General features: G+C 45.9%; 1 pseudogene; it reads left to right on the top strand.

Annotated features, from left to right (window-relative positions):
• The first annotated feature begins 1,224 nt into the window (after positions 1-1,224).
• On the top strand, positions 1,225-20,783 carry LOC138423098 (nmrA-like family domain-containing protein 1; annotated as a pseudogene).
• Positions 20,784-22,830: the final 2,047 nt, after the last annotated feature.

Here is a 22,830-nt window from a genome sequence, read left to right as displayed (position 1 = left end):
ATCCAATCAATCATACAGGCCTTCTTACTTTTACTTCCTGAATATCTCTCTCTTCACCCTCATTGTCACTGCCTCTGTTGGCTTGCTAGGGTCGCTGCACCAAAGTACCATAAAGTGGGTTGATCAAACTACAGAACTTTATCATCTCATGGTTCTGGAGGCTGGAAATCCAGCTTTTGGTAGGTCTGATTCCTTCTGCAGGCTGTGAGGGAAGGATCTACTCTAGATCTCTCTCTTAGGCCCTTGGATGGCCACCTTAACGTTCACATGGCATTCTCCTTGTATTTTCACATTGTCTTCCTTCTGTGTTCAAATTTCCCACTTTCTCTTGATTGATTGATTGGCCATGTTGTACAGTATGTGGGATCTTAGTTCCCTGACCAGGGATGGAACCCATACCCTTTGCAATGGAAGCACACTCTTAACCACTGGACCACCAGAGAAATCTCCAAATTTCCCCTTTTTATAAGTAGATCAGTCATATTGGATTAGGTACATTCTAATGATCCACTTTACCTTGACTGGACCTCTGTATATACTCTCTCTCCAAATAAGATCACATCCTGAGGTGTTGGGAGGTAGGACTTCAACCCAGGAATCTTGGAGGGGCACAATTTAATCCAAAACATCGCCTCCATTCAAGGTTTTGTCACTTCTCAACTGTATCATTTCTTATTTGTCTCCTTAGGGGAGTCCCTGCTCCCAGCATTATCTTCTTTCAATCCATCCTCCACTCTGCTGCCAGAGGATCACCTAAAACCTGCTATGGCTGCCAGGATAAATCCACAAACCGGCCCTTTGTCCTCTGCCTTCTGCCATCCTTCCCAGTCTTACTTCTCACCATTCAAGTAGCATTTTTGCAGCCATCTTGAGCCCTTTGTCATGATTACCCTGCCTGTGAACTTGACTATGTGTGGCTCCTCCTGCCTGGGATGGTCTCTCTCCCTGCTCTCACTAACTGAACGGTTCATGGGGTCTTCAGGCCAGCTCCAGTGACATCTTCCCTCAAAAGCCTTCCCTAACACCCCCATTCTGGGTTTTGTGTTTTCCCTCCAGGACCTACATTCCCTCTCCCTTTCTCTCTGCTTTTCTTTTACTTACTAGCCTGTCTTCCTTACCAGAGCCTCTAGTTCAGTGCCTAATATACCAAAAGTACTCACTACACATTTGCTGAACACATGAGTAAGTGAATAAATGAAACCTCCTTTAGAAAATTGCAGTGTCAGAGTGAGTTAGTTAGGTGGTGATAACAAAAGTTTTTACAAGGCAGGGACAAAGTCAGCGGTGGGTATGGTAATCAGAAAGGTTTTAAATTCTAAAAGGCAGACAGAAACTGCATTTCAGCTGCTGTCGTTGTGCTGTTCGGAGGAAAGTACTGCTACTGCATTGACTGTTTAGTAACATGACCAGCAAGAAAATAATTGCAGTGTTTGGAGCAACAGGTAAAAAACTTCTTACGTTAAAAGTGTGTGCTGACTTGGCTTACTTTCTTGTTTTCCTGTTTTTAACTTCAGAGCCTGCAAGCATAGACTGAACAAAGAGCCCTTTGGAGAAATTTGAAAAAGTTTATCATTTGCTTGCATATCTGATGTGGTAAAGGGGCAGGGTGATTTGACTTGATTTGTTCAGAAATGATCTCAAGAGGCACAAGGACATCTGACATATTCTCTTGTTCTTGATCATGGGCTGATTTGTTGGTGTAAGTCTCATTTCAGCACAAGTTATCCGCTACAGACTTTTCTCCACTCACTTCCTGACAAACACAAGGAGCAAATGTGAGAAGGCCATGGGCATGTAGAAGATAGCTGCATCCTGACCAGAACAGGAAGGACTCTGAAAGGACGGAGAGGGTGGGGATTAGGAGAACGCACGCCCGGACTCCTCTCATGCACAGCTGCCCGAGCCTTGAAACAGGCATTTCTGCTTCCACTCTGCCTCCCTCACAATCTGTGCTCCAACAGCTAGACCTATCTTTGCAGATCTTTCCAATCAGCTCACTCTCTGTCTGTCAGTTCTCATTTCTGCCTTTTGCTGATCTATTTGAAACTGTTGGATCATGGCAGGTCTCGACTGAAAACCCCCCCCCCGCAACAGCGCCCCCTACCTCACTCAAGTGAAACGAAAGCCCAAATATTGGCCTGCAAGACCCTTCTCGCACTTCCTCCTCTGCCATTCTCCCTCTCCCACTCTGCCTGTTCCCCAAACACACTCCCAACTTAAGGCCTTTGCACTGGCTGCTCCCTCAGCCTAGAATAATCTTCCTTCCTTCGTCACCCACGATGATTTCTCTCTCATGTCTTCCAAGCCCATAACTGCTCTCCAGACTTTCCTTTTTTAAAATGGCAACTTCACTCCACCCTGCCACTGTCTGACTCCCCTTCCCGCTTGATTTCTTCCTTTACCATCTTCTCTCCACACTAGGATAGAAGCTCTATGAGGACAGGGGTTTTATCTGAAGGGAGGCAAGTGCTAAAGTGGGGAGAAAAAGAGAAGTAAATTCTCAAAAACCCAAAAGCCATGGGCTTCCCAGGTGGCTCAGTGGTAAAGAATCTGCCTGCCAATGCAGGAGACACCAACCAGTTTGATCCCTGGTTTAGGAAGATCCCACATGCTGCAGAGCAACTAAGTCCGGCAGCTGCTGAAGCATGTACCCTCTTCAGCCTGTCTTCCACAACAACAGAGGCCGCCAAAATGAGAAGCCCTCGTACTGCAACTAGAAAGTAGCTCTCACTAGCCTGGACTAGAGAAAGCCCGTATAGCAGTTCCCCACATTGCCCCCTAAACAACTCCAAGAGCCAGGTATGACACTGACTTTAAAAGGAAGAAAAAGGCAATCAGATGAGGGGATGGCTGTATATTGTATTAGGGCAATAGTGAAGCTGTTGGTTTTTCCTGAAAGTCACTGAAGGGTTTTGAGCAGAGTTGTGACATGATAAGACTTGGTGCTAAAGCTTCATGTTGGTTTCTGTTTGGTGAAGAAGCTGTAGGGGGCAAGGGCTGAAGCAGGGAGACTTAGGAGGCTGTTGCCCTAAATCAGGCATGATTGACAATGGCTTAGGCTAGGGAGTGGTCAGATTCCCAATATGTTTTAAGGAGCATTGACGTGGTTCCCTGATGGGTCAGATATCAGAGGTAAAGAATGACTCCTAAGTGTTCTGGCTTGAGCAAATGAAAGAATAAAGTTGTGAAATGGGGAGGACCTGGAGGGAGCAGGTCAAGACAGGTCAGGAGCCCTGTTTCAGTCTCTTTAAACTTGAGTTGCTGCCTAGGCATTCAGAATAGAAGGATGGTAAGAGCCTTGGGAGTGGCTCCTAAAGGAATCAGGTTAGATGTGTTAAAGTTGAAGAAAGTTGGCTTGCAGTTGGCTGAGGAGGTGTGCTGATTGCTTTACTGCCCAGTTTTAATCCTTTGTTCAATAACCTTGGATTTCTGGGTGTGTGTTTGGGGATTTGGGAAAGGGTTACTAGATTTGGCAGATAAAAATACAAGATGCCTAATTAAATGTGATAGGGAAAGTGTTAACCCTTACTTGTGGATGCGTTTGCATGTCAAACGCTTGAGCATCATCTCCAGTGTCTGCCATTAAAATGCTGCTCTCTTCATGGACTCACCTGCAAGGGAGCACAGCCAATATGGCTGAATTTGTCCCCTGGTTTGAGTCTTAATGAGACATTAAAGTGGGTGTGATTAGGAGAGCCAGTTCTGGTTTTGATTCAACTCCTCTTATTTTTTCATATTTGTCCATATTGCTTGCTTCTCCATTTTATATGGGTCCAGGCAAAGACTGTCCATCTGAAAGCTGAGAATGCAGAGCACAGAGGTTTCATTATTTGTACTTCCTTCATTCACTCATTCTTTCATTCAATAAACAGATATTGAAAGCTTGCAAGGTTCCAGGCACTAATCTCAAAACATGAATGGCAAACGGGGATAAAGAGTAAAGAGTTTGTCTTCAAGGTGAACTTTGTTACAGTACAGTCCTAAGGAAATAATTACAACAGTTAGTGTTTTGAGTTGCACCTGTCCCTCCCCTAGTTCATATGTTGAAACCGTAATCTCTAGTACTTCTGAATGTGACAGTATTTGCATATATACAATGTGTTATTGTATTGTTAAAGAGGTCATTTAAAGAGGCAGTTCAGTTAAAGTGAGGCCACAAGAGAGGGCCACGGTCCAATCTGACTGCTGTTCTCTTGAGAAGAAGGAAGTTTGACACAGAGACACGAGGGGCTCAAGGGCACACAGGAAGGACCGCATGAACACACAGTGAGCTGCCTCTCTTTTTACAATCCGAGGAGAGCGGCTTCAGGAGAAATCAAGCCAGACGAGGACATCTTGTTCATGGCCTTCTGGCCTCCAGGGGTGTGAAAAATATGGGTTGTTTAAGCCACCATTCTGTAGAATCTGGTTATGGCAGCTCTAGCAAACTAATAAGGTCAACAGATTTTTTTTAATTGAATTTTAATTTTTATAGATGTAGCATTTCAGAAATAGTCTTCTCAATGTAATATCTTCTCCAATCTCTGAGGATATTAATCCTTTAAAAATTTTCTTCTGTTCCCTGCCTTTTTTTTTACCTTTTCTTTTTTTTTATCAGTTTGTTTATTTTGGTTTTACCTTTCATGTTGGTGGCTTTCCTCGAACATTTGATGAACTTTGGCTATCCGTTCATATTCAGTACAAGAGTACAAAACTGGCTAAGAGTCCAAAGGCAAATTCCCCAACGGCAGGATTATCAGTGGTCTATCATTTGGGGTACCCCCCAAAAGAAGTGCCACACTCTCTCAGAGAAGTTGAGAAAATTTAGTAAAGATGGGAAAGAACAGAAAGACTAAGCAAGCAACACGAAAGGACCAAAGGACAAGAGAGAGGACCAAACCCTGGGAAGAGCAGCAATGTGAAGGGTCCACCACTGCTCCAACCCCTGGGTCCCCTGTTGATGCCCTCCGCTGGCCAGACCCAGACTGAAGGCAAAAGAGCCCACTGATGGATTTCATACAGGGCAGCCTCTCAAGGAGCTAGGCAGGAGAGAGAACGGAAGGTGTATTTTGAACCACACACACACGAAATTCAGGACAGATGTGGGACCAGTTTGATGGAGGATCCCAAATATCAGTGAATGTGTAGAGTATATGGTATCCCCCAGAGGACATTCAGTAAATATTTGTAAAGTGGGTAAATCAGGTGAGTGATGACCATATCATGAACAGTCTTGAACATCACAAAAAGAAATTTCTGCAAGTTTTCAACCTTTAAAAAAAAAAAAAAGAATAGGAACTTCTTTTGAAAGTAAAATTCTACGAAGAACCTAAAAAATGAAACCTCTGACCAGTTAAGGCTTCTCTTGTGGCTCAGATGGTAAAGAATCTGCCTGCAAGGTAGGAGACCCAGGTTTGATCCCCAGGTTGAAAAGACCCCCTGGAGAAGGGAATGGTAACCCATTCCAGTATTCTTGCCTGCAAAATTCCATGGACAGAGGAGCCTGACCAGTTAAAAGTAGAATTGCTTAGTGGACTCTGGGGTGGAGGCTCTGGTCCCCTGCTCTCCTGGCCTCCCTGTTGCCTCCAGGCTCCCCCATTCTTTCTCTCCTCCACGGCTTCTGCTAAGCTACCTCTGAGAGTGCTGTGAGAAACCTAATTTGAAAACCGCTCTTGCAAGCCATGGGAATGCCTCCTGAAGTAGTTCCAGCAGCAGTTTTACTCTGAGTAACTGGATTCCTTGACCAGCTTCTTTTAGTGAACTTTCTTCCTGATCCTTTCTGTGTTTTTTCTTCCCCAATTCCACAGGAGCTCAGGGCGGCTCTGTGGCCAGGGCCATGTTGGAGGGCAAAAAATATGTGGTGAGAGCGCTGACCCGATGTGACCCGCACGAAGGCGCAGGTGCTCTGGGACCTTGGGGCCAAGGTGGTTGAAGGGGACCTGAATGACAAAGCATCGGTGGAGGCTGCCTTGAAAGGAGCCTATGGGGCCTTCCTGGTAACCAACTTCTGGGACCATTTCAGCAAAGAGAAAGAAGTGTGTCAGGTGGGAACCAAGTTCAAGCCCTTTCTTTTTTCCTGCCTGGCCATGCTGCCCTCCCTGGATGGGGTTGGGCCTCACCCCATCACTTCTCTCTGGCATTTATGAAATCCATGTACTTCAGGTGGATTATTAGGTGACTGTAAAATCAGTGTCATGTGACATCTGTCCAGAGGTGACCTTGGAGATCTGAGAGTGGTCATGTAGTGAAGCCAGTTATTAGAGCCTCTGATGTTTACCATTTGTAGTAGATGGCACGTGAGGGTTGGCAGCAAGGACATCCCATGAATTAAGGTTACTCTGAGAGTGAAATGGGAAGAACAAAATGGAAGGACTGTGTTTAGACTTCTGGCAGAGAATCTGGAAATGAATTAACAATGCATACATAAGAAAGGAAGTAAGCAAACAAGCAAATGAGCCACAAGGATGAACTCCAGGGAAAATGAAAATTTGTCGAAAAAGTGAGTGTGACCGTAAAATATCGCGGGGCTCTGCTTCACCTGTGTTAGCACCGATGAATGATGTAGCCCCAAATACATATTCTGAGGATGAAAGAAGGGCAGCCGTGTATGTATGTGATGGTTGTGGTGGTGGTGGGCTGTATGTGTGAGAATGCTGTTGTGCTGTTGTTAAGATGTGTCCAACACTTTGCGACCCAATGGACTGTAGCCCACCAGGCTCCTTTATCCAGAGGATTTTCCCAGGCAAGGATACTGCTGTTTTCTTCTCCAGGGTGTTCCCTGACCCAAAGATCAAACTCGCTTCTCCTGATGCATCTCCTGCTTTGCAGGCAGGTACTTTACCACTGAGCCACCAGGGAAGCCCATGAGAGAGAGAGAGAGAGAGAGAGAGGGGGGGGGGAGCGAGAGGGGGGGAGCGAGGGGGGGGGAGCGAGAGGGGGGGAGGGGGGAAGGGGAGGGGGGAGGGGGGAAGGGGAGGGGGGAGGTGGGGAGGGGGGAGGTGGGGAGGGGGGAAGGGGAGGGGGGAGGTGGGGAGGGGGGAAGGGGAGGGGGGAGGTGGGGAGGGGGGAAGGGGAGGGGGGAGGGGGGAGGGGGGAAGGGGAGGGGGGAGGGGGGAGGGGGGAAGGGGAGGGGGGAGGTGGGGAGGGGGGAAGGGGAGGGGGGAGGTGGGGAGGGGGGAAGGGGAGGGGGGAGGGGGGAGGGGGGAGGGGGGCGAGGGAGAGAGAGCGAGGGGGAGAGAGAGTGAGCACGCGCGCGTGGGAGAGAGAGTGAGCACGCGCGTGCGAGAGAGCGCGAGCTGAAGATGGGGCTTCTCTGTTATAGTAGAAATTTAGTAGATGATTTCTTAAACTGAGAAAAACCAAGGATTAGCAGTATTAAACATGTTATTTAGAAATAAAGAAGCAGCTAAAAGAGATGAAAATGAGCACGTAGAATATCAGGAATGAGCCCACAGAATTTTTGGAAAGTAGTTATCACCATGAGGGGTACAGCGAACTTTTCTGTCGTTATAAGATTTACTTTCCCCTCCTCTATGCCAGTACTATTTGCAATTTATACATAAGTTTAAATAGAAAATATGAAGATTAGATTTTTAAAATGTAATGGATGGGGTCAGACTTTTTCAGAAATGGTAAAATTCAAAAAAAATTAAGAGCAGGATTGAACCATTTTAGGAACGTCTGTTAATTGCGTCACTTACAGCTTGTCTTTAAGTGATAAATTTCGGAAAGGCTTATTTTAGAAACTCTGAGTTCTAATTCTGATATTCACTCACTGTGGAATGTAGGGGTACAAGTCATTTCTCTGTCTCACTTTCTAAACCTAAGCCAGATTAGTTATGTCCTCTCTGTCTGGTATGGGGTTTTGTGAGGAAAAGAAGGAAAAAAGAGAGAAGGAGAGGAAGGATGAAGGAGCTTTGAAAAAATTGGAACTAAAACTACAAAAAAGAAAATATATGTACATCCATGCATGCTTGTATGTGTGTGTGTATTTATAAAAAACAATTATATATAAATATCCCTCCATCTTTCCCTCAGTATCCAAATGGTGAACAGATATAATCTATTATCAGAAAACATTACACACTGCTTTCTCAGGTATCCCTGAGCTTCTTATATATATATGTGGTAGTGGATCACAGAGTTGCTGACAGCCCAGAGGCAGGGGCCGGGTTCCTTACTGTTTGCACCAGAAGATGCGTTCAGCATTTTGACACAGTGGAGCCTCTGCTCCTGGATCCTGGTGGCCTCTCCTATGATCTGAGGCTGGGAAAACTCTCCTCCAAGGAGGACTATAAGAGAAAGAGGGGGTGGGTAGAGGACCCAGAACCAGCCCCCCAGTCTGCATGCAAATTCAACCTTCTCTATAAGGCGTCTACCTTTGTCCCTCAGGGAAAGGTGGTGGCTGATGTTGCCAAGAGCCAGGGTCTGAAGCACGTGGTGTACAGCGGCCTGGAGAACGTCAAGCGCCTGACAAATGGCAAGCTGGAGGTGCTGCACTTTGACAGGAAGGGAGAGGTGGAGGAGTATTTCTGGTCCATTGGCGTTCCCATGACCAGTGTCCGAGTGGCAGCTTACTTTGAAAATTTTCTTGGCCCATTGAAGCCAGTGAAGGCCTCTGATGGAGATTACTACACCCTGGGTACGTGGAGGGTTGTAGTGAAACTGCCCGGACACCAGCTTTCCCCCTGCCCAGCCCCCTATTCCCCTCCTTCCTCTCTCTGCATGCCGTCCGAGTGCTCGCTGTGTGGTTGGCTCTGGGTGAAGTGCTGACAGGGGCCCAATGTTGTCCTAGATTTCCCGGGGAGCTGGATCTTGGGCTGGAAACACCAAGGATTACACTTCCTGTCTCATCCAGCTGACACTCCTCATATAAGCAGTGAGCCATGTGGCCTCAGGCCTCAGTTTCCTCATGTCTAAGAGGAAAGTTGGACAAGATGACTTTCCCTTCTAGCTCATCTCCCTGCCCTTCTGTGGCTACAGGGAACACATTCTTCTCTTGACCTGGATCTCAGGGTCAGAATCCTGAGAGGGTCCATGGCCATACCATCCTGAGTGCACCTGAGCTTGTCTGATCTCAGAAGCTAAGCAGGGTCGGGCTGGTTAGTACTTGGATGGGAGAATCCTGAGAGAGACAGTGACTCCCTGGGAATGGGTTTCCAGCCCTGCCTGCAGAGTCTGGTTCCATAAGTCTGGTCTGGGGCCTGCAAGACTATAGTTCTAACCAGGATTCCTGGTAATTCCAGTGCTGCCAGTCCACTGGCCAGCACTCCCCTGCCCTTTGGGGACATTTTCTTTGCCCATAGTCCAGGGTGGTTCTGTAGAATGGAGGGAGTGTGAGAGAATCAGTGACTGCAAGTCAGTCATTCTTCCCTGGCACATAATTAAGACTTGTCAGGGACGTAACTAGTGGCAAAGCAGAACTGAGCTGGAGCCTGGAGCACCTGCCGCATGTCACAGATGACTTGGGTAATAGTTCAGCAAGTGACCAGATAAGTGTGTAGATGTGATACATCTCCTCACCGCCCTTCCCTTCTTCCTATGCCTCTACCAGATTTCAGAAGCCTGCACATATGACATTTCCCAGGTTCTAAGCTAGGATATTATAATCTATGAATTAGATTGGCCCTAGGTGAAGACGTGATGCTTTAAACTTCTGCTGGTACCCAGTCCCATCTGAGCTCCCCACGTTTGTAAAAGGAAATGGCACCCCACTCCAGTACTCTTGCCTGGAGAATCCCATGGATGGAGGAGCCTGGTGGGCTACAGTCCATGGAGTCTCAAAGAGTCGGACAGGACAGCGACTTCACTTTCACTTTCATTTTCTTTCACGTTTGTAAAACCCAGCCTCAGGTATCCCTGAGCCTCATCCTCTCCCTTCCGTCAAGCGCTGCCCCCTCCATAGGGAATAGCTCCCTGCCACCACCCCCCGCCTGCCCACACACACACCATCGGGCATATCGAACATTTACTGAGGACTTACTGGGTATTTGGTGTCTGTTTCATAGATGGGGAAACTGAGGCACAGATGGATTAGATTAACTTTGCCAAGATCAATAGTAAGGTAGAACCAGAACTTGAACTCTGGTAATCTGACTCCAGAACCATACTCTTTTCATGAAAAAAAAAAAAAAAAATCTTTTTTTTTTTGGTCACACCATGAGGCAAGTGGGATCTTAGTTCCCCAACCAGGGATTGAAATCATGCCCCCTGCGGTGGAATTGTAGAGTCTTAACCACTGTACCACCAGAGAATTCCAGAACTATATATATATATATTTTTCAGTCAATAAGAAATTTACTTGTTTTAAAAAAATCCAAATGCCAGCATTGTCCAGAAAAATTTAACAGATTTATAATTGTTATAAAGTTGAACTGCTAAAACTTGTTCACTGAAACATTCTGACATTCATTAATACTTTATGTCCTGCATTTATATAAAAAATTCACACACAAATGAAAATGGAAAAACTGCCAGTACCTGATTTCTGTCCCCTATTTTTCCACTTGCAATCATATACTTAGGTACCTTTTGACCCCATGGAAAAAAAATATCTAACGTTCAGAATTACCAATAGCAGGAAGAAGATAATTTTTTTTTTTTTTTAAAGAATGAAATGTTTACCATCTTAGTGGATTCTTAAGCACGTTCTCCACATATGCGGCGTGCTAGCTCATGTCTTATGGCATAACTGTGAAACGTTTGGCATAGATAGCACACAGGTTCAGTTCAGTTCAGTCGCTCAGTCGTGTCCGACTCTTTGTGACCCCATGAATCGCAGTACGCCAGGCCTCCCTGTCCATCACCATCTCCCGGAGTTCACTCAGACTCACGTCCATCCAGCCATCTCATCCTCGGTCGTCCCCTTCTCCTCCTGCCCCCAATCCCTCCCAGCATCAGAGTCTTTTCCAATGAGTCAACTCTTCACATGAGGTGGCCAAAGTACTGGAGTTTCAGCTTTAGCATCATTCCTTCCAAAGAAATCCCAGGCTTGATCTCCTTCAGAATGGACGCGTTGAATCTCCTTGCAGTCCAAGGGACCCTCAAGAGTCTCCTCCAACACCACAGTTCAAAAGCATCAATTCTTCGGCGCTCAGCCTTCTTCACAGTCCAACTCTCACATCCATACGTGACCACAGGAAAAACCATAGCCTTGACTAGATGGACCTTAGTCGGCAAAGTAATGTCTCTGCTTTTGAATATACTATCTAGGCTGGTCGCAACTTTTCTTCCGACTTTTAATTTCATGGCTGCAGTCACCATCTGCAGTGATCTTGGAGCCCCCCAAAATAAAGTCTGACACTGTTTCCACTGTTTCCCCATCTATTTGCCATGAAGTGATGGGACCGGATGCCATGATCTTCGTTTTCTGAATGTAGAGCTTTAAGCCAACTTTTTCACTCTCCTCTTTGACTTTCATCAAGAGGGTTTTTAGTTCCTCTTCACTTTCTGCCATAAGGGTGGTGTCATTTGCAGTTCTGAGGTTATTGAGATTTCTCCTGGCAATCTTGATTCCAGCTTGTGTTTCTTCTAGTCCAGTGTTTCTCATGATGTACTCTACATATAAGTTAAATAAGCAGGGTGACAATATACAGCCTTGACGCACTCCTTTTCCATGGAACCAGTCTGTTGTTCCATGTCCAGTTCTAACTGTTGCTTCTTGACCTGCATACAGATTTCTCAAGAGACAGGTCAGGTGGTCTGGTATTCCCATCTCTTTCAGAATTTTCCACAGTTGATTGTGATCCAGACAGTCAAAGGCTTTGGCATAGTCAATAAAGCAGAAATAGATGTTTTTCTGGAACTCTCTTGCTTTTTCGATGATCCAGCGGATGTTGGCAATTTGATTTCTGGTTCCTCTGCCTTTTCTAAAACTAGCTTGAACATCAGGAAGTTCACGGTTCATGTATTGCTGAAGCCTGGCTTGGAGAATTTTGAGCATTACTTTACCAGCATGTGAGGTGAGCACACAGGTTAGTGTCTTCAAAAAGGCCAACAAGATAGGCCTCAGTTGCCTTCTGCAAAGCACCAATAACTGCACTCTGGAAGCGCAGATCTGTTTTGAAGTCCTGAGCGATTTCCCACACCAGATGCTGGAAGGGGAGTTTGCGAAGTTCAGTGGACTTCTGATGACGTCTAATTTCACGGAGGCCTGTAAAGATGAGGTTTCTTCACCCCTCCAGTAGAGGGCGCATTCTTGGGAGCAGCTTTTGTAGTGAGTTGCTTCCTCGGTCGGAGAAGGCAATGGCACCCCACTCCAGTACTCTTGCCTGGAAAATCCATGGACGGAGGAGCCTGGTAGGCTGCAGTTCATGGGGTTGCTAAGAGTCGGACATGACTGAGCGACTTCACTTTCACTTTTCTCTCTCGTGCATTGGAGAAGGAAATGGCAACCCACTCCAGTGTTCTTGCCTGGAGAATCCCAGGGACAGCGGAGCCTCGTGGGCTGCCGTCTCTGGGGTCACACAGAGTTGGACACGACTGGAGTGACTTAGCAGCAGCAGCAGCTTCCTCACTGCTTTACCGCTGGTTGATTTGCCTACATACGAGCCATGGTATAGAGACCTCCTTACTTAACCCTTTCTCCTTTGGCTGGAGCTAAGTGAGCTAGAGGTGACGCTGGCCGGCTGCGAACAGAATTCTTTTTGGTAAAGAACCATATTTTTACCACTGTCCCTTAGCACCTTTTAAACTCAGCCCAAGAACTTCAATCTTCAAATAAAAGCAAACCTCAGAGTCAGAATAGACTTCATTCTGAATGCCTCAAAAACAGAGACTGCTTTTTTACAATTATAATGTATAATTTAGAATATAATTTATTTATAAACTTATATATCTTATTATAATTTGTTTATAATTTATTTACATTCATACATTTATATATTTTATAATTATAATTTGTTTATAATTTATTCATATTTATAAATTTATATATAATTATAACATATGCAGAGGAATGAGCAGACATTTTGCCTACCCAGATATCAGGTAGGAGGTTAATTTTGTTGCAAAAAGACAAACTGTGACATTTAGTTCCTGGCTGGTAAACCTTAAGTCACTTTTACACTGGACTGGAATTCAGAGACCTTGACTCTTGTTCTGGCCTGTTGTTTCCTAACTGTAAAGCACTGGGTGAGTCAATAGACTTAGATTCTTCAGTTTAAAAAATGGCAGTGCTGGGGCTAGATCGCGTCCACATTGGGTTCCAGTCTCAGGAGTGTGGGCTTCCGGGAATCTGTGAGAGGCTATGCCCACCTGTAGGAAGGGCACAGAATTCGGAGTGATGGATGAGGGCTTGAGTTCCCTTCTGCTGCTTGCTGGCTGAGTAACTCAGGCAACTCCCTGATTTTGCTATGTTTCAAGGCTGTTTTGAGGATTAAACCAGCCAATATGTTTGCTAACTGATTCATTCAATAAATATTTGAAGGCCTCCTACGTGCCAGTGACTTAGTTCACTTTACTGGGGATTCAGTAATAAACCACTCAAAGCAGACAAAGGTCTGCCCTCATTAAGCTCATATTCTGGTCGAGGAGGTGGATGACAGAGAAGCATAATAGAGAAGTAAAACATATTATATGTTAGAAAGCGATAACTGCTCTAAAAAAATAAGGCTGAGTAAAGTGTATGTGGAGTGGTAGCAGTAAGCGAGGTATGTGGAATTTAAATTAGGTGATTGGTGGGCTTTGAGAAGGTGACATCTGAGCAACTTCTGATAGAAGTAACTAACTGGCTTTGTGAATATTCAGGGGAAGACATTTTCAGGCAGACAGAACAGACAGTGTGTTTGGATCAGAGCAGGTTGGGGGGTTAGGGAGAGGGGAGTAGGAGGTGAGGCTGGAGCTAGTAAAGGGTCTGGTCCTGTAAGTCAAGGTTTTTCTCCAGAGAGACACACAGAGCCATTGAAGGGGTCTGGGCAGATATGACATGAGCTAACTTTAGTTTTTACAGAATCACTCTGACTTTTGTGTTGAAAAGAGCCTGTGGAAGGGCAAGAGTGGAATTGGAAATAAGGGGCCCAACTTTGCAATAATCCAAGTCAGAGATGGTGGTGTCTTTGTTGTTCAGCCGCTGAGTTGTGTCTGATTCTGCGACCCCATAGACTACAGCACACCAAGCTTCCCTGTCCTTTGCTGTCTCCCAGAGTTTGCTCAGATTCATGTGCATTGAATTGGTGATGCCATCTAACCATCTCACCCTCTGCCGCCTTCTTCTTCTCCTGCCCTCAATCTTCCCCAACATCAGAGTCTTTTACGAGTTAGCTCTTCTCAGATGGTGGCTTAGACTAGGGTAATGCCAGTGAGGATGGTGAGAAGTCTTCAAATTCTGGACACTGTGAATACGACTACAAAAAAAAATGGATCTGGGGTGGGAGACAAATGTCAAGGTTGACTCTAAGATTTTTAACTTGAGCAACTAGAATCAGAGTTGCCATTAACTGAGAAGGAAGTCTGTAGCAGAAGCAGGTTGTCCAGGAATTCATTTTGGGGCACAGTGAGTTTCTAATGTCTATTAAACATTCAAGTAAGGATATTGAGTAGGACATGGGGCAAATGCATCTGGAGCTGAACAGAGATATTGGGCTTTTTGCACAGAAGATGCTTAGTAAATGGTAGTGTTTTTTTTTTAATCAATATGCAGGTATTATGATATTTTCTCAAACAAACCTTATAACTGTGTAGATGGTAGCGACTCAGTGTTACATGGTGCTCCCATACCTTTTGTTTAACTGGTTGATTAATTCAGATTGATGGGACCTACCAAGGATGTGATGTAATTAGCTCTTTTTATCTTTTTATTTTTTAAACTAGCACTACCTATGGGGGATGTACCAATGGATGGTATCTCGGTTGCAGATATTGGAGCTGCTGTCTGCAGCATCTTTAATTCTCCAGAGGAGTTTGTGGGCAAGGCCGTGGGTCTCAGTGCAGAAGCGCTGACTATACAGCAGTATGCTGATGTTCTGTCCAAGAGTTTGGGGAAAGAAGTCCGAGACGCGAAGGTGAGTTTCTAAGAAACATAAACATGATCACAAGAGGTCACATCCCACTAACTTACAAATTCTGGGAGATTTTTCACAGATTTGGGCAGGGTTGAGCTGAGGCTGTTGGAAGAAATTGGAGAGGATTCCTGTTCTATGAATCTGTCTTCATCTGTTGGTGCATCTGAATCCTACCCTTAAGACTTTATTGCTTTGGCTTCAGGTTAATCAGCTTATTAAAGTACAATTCCTTTTGGGTGGAAAGAACTTAGACTTTGAAGACCAAGGTACAACATTCTCATATACACCATCCTCCCCTCCCCTCCCAGGGACTCATTGCTGATCAGGCCAGTGTGCCAGAGTTGGCCAGCCTCAGGCAAGGCACTTAGCCTTTCTGAGCTGTGGCCTCCTCATTTAAAAAGTGGATGAGAGCATCTATCTGGGGAGTTTTGTGAAAATTAGGATATATTTAGAGAGCTTAGCTTAGTGTTTGGCATATAACAAGCATAACTCAAGGACCTGTTATATACCTGGTGCTACCTTTGAGGACGTCACAGCAGAGTTGGGGTGAAAATTCTCACTCACATGAAGTCACAGTGATCAAACAAGAGCAGAGCGCTGTGGTGCTTGACTGTGTTGCCCACACTCTCTGCTCTATGGGCGGTCAGAGAGGGTAGGAGAAGGCTTCACCGAAGAAGTAGCTTTGAGGTGGTCCTTGAGTCTGGGCAAGACTGCGAATGGGTGGAGGGAGCAATAGAGCTGGCCTAAGTTCTAGAATCAACAGGAATGAACCGGAGGCAGTCTGGGGAAGTGAGCAAGTCCCGGCTCTGCCCTTATCCCTCTGGGGACTCTTGGAAAGTTACTTAACTTCTCCATGGTTGTGTGTGCGTGTTCAGTCATGTCTGACTCTTTGCGACCCCCTGGACTGTAGCCCGCTAGGTTCCTCTGTCCATGGGGATTCCCCAGGCAAGAATATTGGAGTGGGTTGCCTTTCCCTTCTCCAGGGGATTTTCCTGACCCAGGGATGGAACCCATGTCTCCTGAGTTTCCTGCATTGGCAGGTGGATTCTTTACCACTGAGCCACCTGGGAAGCAGACTTAACCTCTCCAGCCTCCCTTTGTTCATATGTTAAAGAAGATTATTACACCTGCCATAGGCTTGTCGCGAGGATGTGGTGAGTCCCATGTGGGAAAGGCTAGCATTGGGTCTGGCATTTAGTAAGCCCTCGATAACTAACTGGGTTGGAATGGCCTGGGCTTGAGTGTGGCCACAATAGACCTTTTATAGAGAAGTGAGGGCAATGGTTCAGCCTGAGTGCTTCCAGATATTTCTCCAAGCAGCTCTTGTCAGAGGACGGAGAGAGAAGAGTGTTTGTGAGAAGGAAGTGTGCGTCTGTGTGTGCCTGGCCTGGACACTGTTGCAGCTGAAAGGAGGACCCTCCCTCCCCTCAAGCTGGCACCAACTAGCGCGGCTCTCTGCCCCTCCTGACTGCTGCTCTCCCCTCTGTGAAAGGAGAGTGTGGTCTGGGCGGTTTCTCAGGCTCTGCCCAGCACTGACATTTCTCCAGAGTAGAGAGAGTCCCTTCCTCTTTACAGAGTTGAGTCTGCTTTTGCAAATTAGGATTGATTGGAACACACGCACACTTTTGTGTATTGCCTCTGGCTGGTTTCAGGATACACTGGTAGATCTGAGTAGCTGTGACAGAGACCATATGGCCCGAAAGCCTTAAATATTTATATCTGGCCCTTCAAGAGTAAGTTTGGTGAACCTGCTCTAGAATGTTTCCTAGAGTTAGGGGCAGAGGGTTGATTCTCATTTTCATCTGCAGCTCTTGGGCCAGTGAATCTTGGGAGGCTCTCTAGACTCCCAGTTCACCTCAGGTACTGGCTCTGTGTGGAGGCTGACAGATATTTTGAGGAGAAAACTATTGTAGGTATCAATCCAGCTATAAAACCACATTTGGGGATCTCACTGAAAACCACTCAAATTTCATGGAGAAAATGTTACTCCCAAGCCCAAGAAGTCACCACTCATTCAAAAGATGGACTTATGAGAACATCTGCAAAGTCATCTATCCCTGGGTCCAAATTTACTATTTAGTGACTGACCCCTCTCCCAGTGCTTTGCGTTTGGGTCTTGTATTCGTTTTGTCTGTGGGGTCTGAACTCTGTAAAGAAGGGGCTGCTGCTGCTAAGTCGCTTCAGTCGTGTCCGACTCTGTGCGACCCCATAGATGGCAGCCCATCAGGCTCCCCCGTCCCTGGGATTCTGCAGGCAAGAACACTGGAGTGGGTTGCCATTTCCTTCTCCAATACATGAAAGTGAAACGTGAAAGTGAAGTCGCTCAGTTGTGTCTGACTCTTCTCGACCCCATGGTCTGCAGCCCACCAGGCTCCTCCATCCATGGGATTTTCCAGGCAAGAGTACTGGAGTGGATTGCCATTGTCTTCTCTGAAAGAAGAAGGGGAGGAAGGTGACCAGTGTGGGCGTATGGTGTGTGTGCATTCATTTCAGAGTACTGGGTAGACATTGTTTGGGATGGCTCAGGATTGTCCAAGCATCTCTCAGTCACATAATAGGTTTCTGACGGCTCTGGATACAAGAAGTTGTTTCACAATGCAGCAGAAACTTCTCTGGCACGCAGAATTTTATGGGATTAGAAACTGGAAGTTTTACAGAATGGTTAATGCTGTTCTTAGAAACTAGTGTGACTTAAAGCCACTGGTGCTGGTCTGGAGTAGAAAAAGGCCTGCAGGCTGCGGTACTCTGGGGAAGGATGCATGTGGCCACAAGGTGGCGCTCCAGCCCTGGCAGTCTGACTTTCCCTGTCTGTTCAGAAGGTCGCTGTTTGCTTAATTACTTCATGACTACCCCCTCACCCCCCGACCCCACTCCTGAACTCCCCAGAATAAACTCCCATCAGAAACTCTGATCTGGCTGAAGCTGCCCGTCTAACTCCAAAAGGGACACTGTTTTCTCAGAAAAGTGAGACACAACAGAGCAAATCTCTTTTCTTCAAAAACCTGCAGAAAAGAATCCCTTATTTTCCTGAGGAATATTAGTTACCAAAGTTACAGGATGAGACAGTAACCCAAGGAGACAGACATTTTAGAAGTCATCTTCCATGCTTCTTTGATAGTGTTCTATTTTCAAACTCACTAAAATTTAAAAATGTTTTCTGATTTCAAAAATTATAAATGCTTACAGCAGAAAATACAGAAAATTATTTTTAAAAAGAATATAAAAGTCACATTGTTTAATCTATCAGAGATAGTAACGGTTAAGATTTGTACATTTTCTTCTAGTCTTTTTCCAATATATATGTAATAAAATTACAACAACATGCTAAGTACCATTTTGGATCTGGCTTTTTCACTTGACATTAAATTATGAGCATATATTTCTATTCAACTTTTTAAAAAATATTGACTGCATGATATTTCTAGTGTAGATGTACCATAGTTACCATAGTTTATTTTACCATTCCTCTATTTTTTGGATATGCAGATTGTTCTTGATTTTTCATTATTATAAATGGCATGACAGTCATTGTTTGATATGAGTTTGCACCTGTTTCATTATTCTAAGACCAGATAGAGGTTAGAGTTTTCTGAGCGAGGTTAGAGTTTATTGCTGGAGGCTAAAGACTGATTATATTGGATCCAATAGTTAGAAATGTTCTTAATGGGAATCCCATGGTGGTCCAGTGGTTAGGGCTCTGAGCTTCTCCTGAAGTGGGCAAGATTTTGATCCCTGGTCAGGGAACTAAGATTCTACATACCATGTGGTGTGGCCAAAAAAAAGAAGAAAGAAAGAAAGAAATGGTCTTAGTTGATGCAGATGGCGTCACTATAGATCCACTTAATGTCAGAAGGGTTTTGCAGAGGGTGACAGAGGGTGGCTCAGTGGGTATGTGATGAGCAGTGTTTGTTGGGCCTGGCTCTGGCAGAGGCTGCATGGCTGAAATTCAGATGTTTGTTTCCCATCAGGAGGGAAGGATGGAGAATCTAGTGCCTTGATGCTTCATGGAGGGCTTGATGGGTTGAAGATCTCAAAGGAATGCTGAGGAATCCCAGGAGGAAATGTATATAAAAACCAGTCAGATAAAGGGGCTATACACCCATGGTACCTTATCCCAAGTGCTTGTGGCCAGAAACAATTCAGCTTTCAGAATCTTTCAGCTTTTAGATGGGTTATGTCTACACACACTATGTAACATCACCATCAGGGGCTGGGGCAGGACCCTATAAGCAAACATATCAATATCTCTGCAGAGAAAGACAGGGAAATTTCCACTAAACAGGATGAAGACTATAAATAACTTCTCATAAGTTTAGATAAGGTTTTGCCCCTAAATTAGTTCAGAAAAGTCAGTATGTTGCCAAATTGCCCATGAAAAAAACTTCAGTGTTTCTTGGGCCTTGGGATTAGGCGAAAGAATTGTGAATTTGTATCATCATGAAGGTGAACAAGTTCTTCTCCAACTGTTTTAAAAGAGGGCTATAACATTTCCTGTTGTTTCTTTTCTTTCTTTCTTTTTTAACTTGTTCTTAAAAGATCACCCCAGAGGCTTACGAGAAGCTGTAATTTCCTGGAGCAAAGGAAATGGCCGACATGGGTCGTTTCTATCAAATGAAGCCAGACCGTGACATCAAGCTCACCCACCGACTGAATCCCAAAGTCAAAAGCTTCAGCCAGTTCATCTCAGAGAACCAGGCAGCCTTGAAGAGCTCCTAAACTGTTCACACAGGCCTCTGAGAACACAGAGTCCTTCCTCCCAGATCCTGGTCTTCTCTTGAGCACTAAATCTATGTTTATAGAACAGATAACTTAGAATACAGTTGTTATACCCTGAAGGCTTCCCTGGGTTGGGAGTGGGGCGGGGGCGGGGGCGGCGGTAGGACGCTGCAGAGCTGATTGAGGAAGTAATTGACCCACATGTAACGTTCCAGCTGCTCATAAACATGGCACACCTGTCAGGTTAAGTGAGACGCTCCCAGCCTGCCACCCTTTGTAGTTCTCTCTTCCCAACAGCCAGGCTGCCTTGGAAGTCTCTGGCCTGAGCAACTTGGAGCTCCTTCCCTTTCACAAATCAGTGGGGATGGGGAGACCCTCAGCTCTTTCCTTCATAAGTGACCTTGAGGCCTGTCTCTGAAACTCCCCTAGACAACTCCGGTTTTTTCAAGCGCGTTGTCACTTCTCCATGAGGTTGTAAGTGATTTTAATTTTCTTAAAAATCTTTGTAGAGGGTTTTCTGGGGAACTCGGTGTTCAGGGAACAAGTGTTGGAAATTCAGTTTTGCTTGAAGGTTGGAAGCTCGTCTCTGATTCAGTCATTGAATCAGCTGTTGAATCATCACTCAGTTACTCGTCTTTTCATTCACCCACCCCTCGTTTATCCATCCCACAGTTTTCTTTTCAGCGCCGGCACCAACGTTACGTCTGTGGGCCTTGCTCCCCTCCTGTTTTCTTATTGGCGTGGTCCACTCTCCAAAGGCTGCCACGGCCCCTTTTCAGTTTGTGCTTGGGTTTATGTCATGCCAGGGCAAGAGCGGGGCTATGTCACCTCTTAGCGACAGGTGAAGCCCAGAGCCTCTGCAGTGCATAAAGTCCAGGAGCTTGAGACGATGTCTGGCAGAAGGTGGTAAAGTGGAAAAAGAGGTGATGAAAGTGCCCCCAGGGCGTCCTTTCCTGTTTCTGGCTTAGCATTTTTCTATCCCATATTGTAATTGTCTTACTCAATAGCCTTCCTCTTGGCTGTGAGAGACTTGGACCCCTTTTTACCCCAGCACCTGGCACATGGTAGGCGATCAATAAATGTTGATTGACTAAATGTGTGAATAAAGTTAACTGATCATACCGTTACAAGAAAAGGGAAATAAATAGGTGCATGGGTTGGAGAGTGGTGAGAACCAGCAACTGATACTTAAAGCGCAAGAGGCTGTCCACGTCCGGGAGAGGGCCTGACCCCTACTACTCTGCGGCAAGTAGTGGATGGGGCCGAGCAAGGGCAGGGTGGCGGTGCCTGTGTGAAAGGACACAGTGGCCTGGGACCTGGCTCAGAAGAGGACGCTCAGCAATGCCAAACGTCAGCCTATTTGTCTCTTAAGGCATCCAGTGGTGTTTGTTGAAAATGATGGAGGTTATTGCAGACAAATTTTGATTCCTAAGGGGAAATCAGTCAGCTTGAGGACCATGCTCCTTTCTGAAGGGCACTCTCCTTATTCCCCAAGTGATCAACTCGATTTGGCCTAAGCTATCAACCCTGAGAAACGGGTCTGGATAAATTTCTGAAACAGGAAAAGAAAAACAAAGCCCTCAACTAAAAGTAGGTGGCTTATTACTCGTCTGCTGGGCCAGGCAGGAAGAATGGCCACTGCTTCCTAAATAAACCTCAGCATCCCCTGAATGGAAGGGTCTGTAGGCCAGTGGACCCCCTGGGTCCCCTGTGTGTTCACTGGGGTGGCAGGTTGGTTCTTTTAGCCCTTGGGACAAGGCTAGGGTAACTCTGGGTCAGCCCCACTCTTGATCCTGGAAAGCCCAAGAAACCCATTCTGGGTTTAAAGTATTTATTTATTTATTTGGCTGTACAGTTGCAGTACGTAGGATCTTTGATCTTTTTTGCAGCATGTGGGATCTTTAGTTGCGACATGCGAGCTCTTAGTTGCAGCATGTGGGATTTAGTGCCATGACCAATGATAGAACCTGGGTCCCCTGCATTGGGAGTGTGGAGTTTTAGCCACTGGACCACCAGGGAAGTCCCGCTTTGTGGATTTAGAAGCAAACTTTACAGTGGCTGATCTGAAACAAGTCTGCCTTTTAGAGATCTTGTTTGCGTCTCCATCTCACACAATCAATAAAGGGAAAGAGCTGTTAATGTTGGTCTAAAACATTTTAACATTTGTGGATAGTAGATGAGGAACTCTACCACCACCCCTGCCCCATTCCTGCTACGATCTCCAAGCCTATGGAGAGAAAAGCTTCCCTTCCAAGTTTCTCAGAGGAGAGACTTGGGGACCCACAAGAGGCACAGCAGGTGGAAATGAGCTATGCACCACAGGAAATGCAACCACTCTCTGTGGTCCAAGGAATGGGGTGGGTGGGGGTGAGGGTGGAGGTGCAGGAACAGAAGGGGTGCAGGGGGCGGTATCTCTCTGTGATTCTATAAATGTTCCTAGAAACGTTGGCTATAAAGTCACACAATGCTGGGTTTGACTCCTGTCTGTGCCACTGACTAGTTGTGTGGATTTGGCTTCAGCTTCCCCATCCTCACAGGTGCTGCTGGACTCTGGCTACAAGATTAAAAGTGGAAAAAGCACTTTGGATAGTCTTTGGCAGATAGTCAGTGCTCAATAGTTATTATTGAGAAAAATTCCTGCCCTCATCCCCTTTGGGCTTCCCTGGTGGCTCAGATGGTAAAGAATCTGCCTGCAATGCGGGAGATCCAGGTTTGATCCTTGGGTCTGGAAGATGCCCTGGGGAAGGAAATGGCAACCCACTCCAGCATTCTTATCTGGAGAATTCCATGGACAGAGGAGGCTGGCGGGCTACAGTCCACGGGGTTGCAGAGTTGGACATGACTGAGTGACTAACACTCAACCTTCTTCATATAGCACTCTGAGTTCTGAGGTACCTATGGGATACTCTGGGTCATGCCCTAACCTGCCAGGCACTCGTGGCCTGCCGGAGTGCAGATTCATCTCGCTCTCCCAGCCGGTCTGGTCCCTGCTGCCATCTCCCTTTATCCACCACTAGATGGCAGGATGAGTCTAGCATCTAGCATGGGAAAGGTTTCTGCAATCTCATCCAAACTGGCTTCTTCACCAGCATCCATTCTCCTGCCCAGGGGACACTTCCAACTCTGATGTCCCATC

This window comes from Ovis canadensis, chromosome 1, assembly GCF_042477335.2.
Source record: "Ovis canadensis isolate MfBH-ARS-UI-01 breed Bighorn chromosome 1, ARS-UI_OviCan_v2, whole genome shotgun sequence".
NCBI classification, from domain to species: Eukaryota; Metazoa; Chordata; class Mammalia; order Artiodactyla; family Bovidae; genus Ovis; species Ovis canadensis.
The sequence above is the reverse complement of the archived record's forward strand: the minus strand, read 5'-3'. Positions and strand labels throughout refer to the sequence as shown.